Source organism: Chrysochloris asiatica, unplaced genomic scaffold (assembly GCF_000296735.1).
Source record: "Chrysochloris asiatica unplaced genomic scaffold, ChrAsi1.0 scaffold00023, whole genome shotgun sequence".
NCBI classification, from domain to species: Eukaryota; Metazoa; Chordata; class Mammalia; order Afrosoricida; family Chrysochloridae; genus Chrysochloris; species Chrysochloris asiatica.
In genome coordinates, this window is record NW_006408541.1 from 11,410,054 (window position 1) to 11,414,185 (window position 4,132).

The window sequence follows — 4,132 nt, forward strand, 5'->3', positions numbered from 1 at the left end:
GGGTGCCCTTTGTATACAACCAACCACAGCAGACAACACCTAGAGATTAACAAACACGGTAACACCACACCAAACTCAATTCAGATATTAAAGCATTTAAAGTGAAGCAAACCTACAAGACTGAAAATAGGGAACCAGAAACATTAATTTATATTGAAGACAACTGGAAAGCAAAAAGAAGGAATAGTGTAGATATAGAACTTCCAGATGGCAAGAAAGTCAAGTAGATCTCAAGATAAAATAGACTGTTTTAAGCAGGGAAAAATTAATAAATTACAGAGTAACTCCAAAGAAAATTAATATCCCTTCACATCAAAAGAAAGAGAGGAAATTAGAAAGATTTAGTAAGCATTAAAACAACAGCAAAGAATATACACATCTAAAGAGAAGAAAGAACCAAAATCAGTACGTTACCCCAACATCTCCAGCAATTAGAATAAGAGCAGCGAAGCAAACCTATAGTCACCAGAAGAAAAGAAATCATAAAGGCTAGAGTAGAAATAAATGAAATAGATAACAGAAAACAATAGAAAGAATCAAGACAAGAAGTTAGTTTTCTGAAAGGATTAATCAAATCAAATCACTGGCAAATCTAACAAAAGAAAAGAATGCAAATAACTTGAATAAGAAATTACATGGGTGACTTTCTTTCCACTCGGCCATTCTGTTTTGAGGAGGGCCATAGCCAGCTATGGGGCCTAGCCAGAATGGCATGATTCTGAAGCCTCACTTCCACGAGGACTGGCAGCAAGCAGTAAGTGGCCATGTGGATCAACCAGACGGAGTGGAAAGTCTACAGACTCGAGAATCGACAAGCCTAAGCTTCCAGCATTGCCCCACGCACTGCATCCAGACCCATGTGGCCCACTGTGTGATGCCCTAATGTGCAGTATCACGCCAAAGTCCAAGCAGGTATCCATAAGAAGGTGGTATGGACCATGGGGTTCTCTGTAAACCCAATGAGGAGGAACAAATTCACTGAATCTCTGCAGGCTAAGATACAGCACCTGAAGGAGTACCATTCCAAGCTCATCTAATTCCCCAGGAAGCCCTCTGCCCCCAAAAGAGAGAAAGTTCTATTGAAGCACTCAAACTGGCCACCCAGCTAACCAGACCAGGATTGCCCATCTGTAACATCTCCAAGAAGGAGAAACCTCTGGTCATCACGCAGGGAGAGAAGGACTGCAAGGCATTTGCCAAGCTCCACATGACCCACACCCACACCTGGCTCTTCAGCATCAGGGCAAAGAAGGCGAAGGAGGTCAAAGAGGGGGACATGGAGAAGAAAAAGTAAATCTATTTCATGAGGGACCTTCAATAAAAGCAGTGAAGCATAAAAAAAAAAAAGAAAGAAAAATGCAAAAAATAAATTATATGGGTGACATCACAAAAGAATCAATGGAAATAATGTTATGAAGAATTGTATCCCAACAAATCTGAAAATCTAGAAGAAATGGACAAATTTCTAGAAACATTTGACCTACTTCAACTAACATAGACTGAAATAAAAACTTGACCAGGCCTATAACAAAAGGAGTCCTGGTGTGGCGCTCTTGGATAAGCACTGAACTGCTAGCCACAAGTTTGGCAGTTCAAACCCACAAGCTGCTCCTTGGAAAACCTATACCATTCTTAACTCTAGCCCCCAGTGGCTAAGTCAGTGTCCTTGGACTCAGGACATATTAACAGAAGGGACCAGTCCCTGGAGAAGGACATCATACTTGATAATGGGGAGAGACCGTGAAAAAGAGGCCTCTAATGAGGTGGACTGACGCAGTGCCAGCAGCAACGGGCTCAAGCTTGGCAGCAATTGGTAAGATGGCACAGGACAGGGTGGTGTTTCGTTCTGTTGTACGTTAAGGTGACTGTGAGTCAGAACTGACTCAATGGCACCTAACAACAACAACAAAAATGTTAGTAATAGTCTGCCTCTTACAGAAATACAGCAAGAACCATGGAGGTTGTGTGGAAAGACATGAAAACTGAAAAGGTACTAAGGAGTTCTTCGCTGGAGACACACAGATAATGATAAAAAGAAGAAAAGAAGTCACCCGGAAAAGTCAGGAACTGGGAGTCCCCTCATATTTCTACAACTACTTTGTATATTAAGGTGCTCTGGTAGCACAATGGTTATGAGTCAGGCTGCTAATCTCAAGGTCAGCAGTTCAAAACTCCCAGGTGTTCTGAGAGAGAAAGATGAGGCTTTCTGCTCCCGTATAGATTTACAGCCTCAGAAACCCTACGCAGAGGCGTTATGAGTTGGAACTGACTCCATGGCACCCCGCCACCACTTTGTATATTGGAAAAGAGCTTATTGCTAAGAACTGACCACAGAAGTCTTACTGAGCTCCTTTTTTCAAATATCTCCCTGTCTTTACAATCTCCAGGCACCTAACCGTCTCTCTCAGCTACAAACCAAAAGGCTGAAGGTTTGGGTCCACCCAGATGTGCTTCCAAAATAAGACCTGGCAATCTAGTTCGGAAAGCCACTGAAAATCTTGTACATTGCAGTTCTACTCTGACACACGTGGAATCACCATGAGTCAGGATTGACTCCGCTTCAGCTGGGGCCTATTTTAACACTTGGCCTGTGCCTTTTTTTTTTTTCCCTCTGACAGAACTTTGTGCATTTTCAAAGGCAATCACAAACATTTTCCTACTGGCCCTTTGGGACCATCTAAAAGGGCTAATACTCACCAACAGTGGGACAAACCCTCCCACGTCCCAAATCTTCCTGGGTTGTCTGAAATAAAATCTACTGAGCTGATGGATACAAATTTGCTGCAAAAGCACAAATGCTGCACGGGCCACAACCGCAGAAAGGCAGCCAGGAGATGGCAGTTCTGGGATGTCTCACTGGACTAAGATGAATGACTTTCATTTCCCCCCAAAACCACCCTGACATCATCCCCGGCAGCACCCCCACCCGAGCTTAATTTCCTATCACGCAGCTTTCACGAATGACTGATGGGGGACAATACTTATCGGGGAGATCTTTTGGTACATGTAGCCATCAAACTTGAGGATCATTTTTCTTCTTTAATTTCCGTCTTCCACTTCACACAGAAACAAATGGGAATGAGTTAACAAACGTGGCTTTAGGAAGACAAGAAAGTGCTTGTTTTAGAAGCAGGATACAACCCTTTAGTAAAGGATTGAGATCATGAAGAGTGGAGAAGAAAGGTCATCGAACGACTGCCCACAGGCACAACCCGGTCAGCAAACATGTCTTGTTTGGTCCATACAGCGCTTTAAATTTTTTTAATGTTTAAAGTATGTCTGAAAACATGTTTTTTTAAATATTCCATTGTATATTGTTAAGGAGCTCTGGTAGCATTGTTGTTGTTGTTATGTGCCGTGGAGTCGGTTCCAACTCATAGCGACCCTGTACAGGGTTTCCGAGGCTGAAAATCTTTACGGGAGCAGCAAGCCTCGTCTTTCTCCCGCGGAACAGCTGGTAGTTTTTCAAACTGCTGACCTTGCGGCTCACAGTCCGATTCATAACCACTACGCTACCAGAGCTCCTTCTGGTGGCATAGTGGTTACAAATTGGACTGCAAACCTTAAGGTCACAGTTCAAAACTACCAGCTGTTACACAGGAGAAAGATGAGGCTTTCTGCTTCCGAAAACATTTGGACATCTGGCTGCATGTCCTCCAACACAGATCTGTCGGTTCTATTGGCAGCTCATGGCACTTTCAATATTCTCCTCCAACACCATAACTCAAAAGCATCAATTCTACGGTCTTCCTTATTTACTGTCCAGCTTTCACATGCATGTGAGGTTATTGAAAATACCATGGCTTGGGTCAGGTACACCTTAGTCCTCAAGCTGACATTTTTGCTCTTCAACACTTTAAAAAGGTCTTGTGCAGCAGATTTGCCTAATGCAATACATCATTAGATTTCTTGACTGCTGCTTCCATGAGTGTTGATAGTTGATCCAAGAAGAACGAAGTCCTTGACAATTTCAATCTTTTCTCTGGTGATAAGAATGTTGTTTATTGGTCCAGTGGTGAGGATTTTTGCTTTCTTTACATTGAGATGCAATCCATATCTTCATCAGATGCCATATTTTGTCTCTCTGTTCATCAGCTTGATTGTTCCAACTTTTTAGCCACTATGAATAATG

At 42.6% G+C, this 4,132-nt stretch overlaps 1 pseudogene; it reads left to right on the forward strand.

Moving 5' to 3' along the window:
• Window positions 1-691: 691 nt before the first annotated feature.
• LOC102812737 lies at window positions 692-1,294 on the forward strand (annotated as a pseudogene).
• The last annotated feature ends 2,838 nt before the right edge of the window (window positions 1,295-4,132 follow it).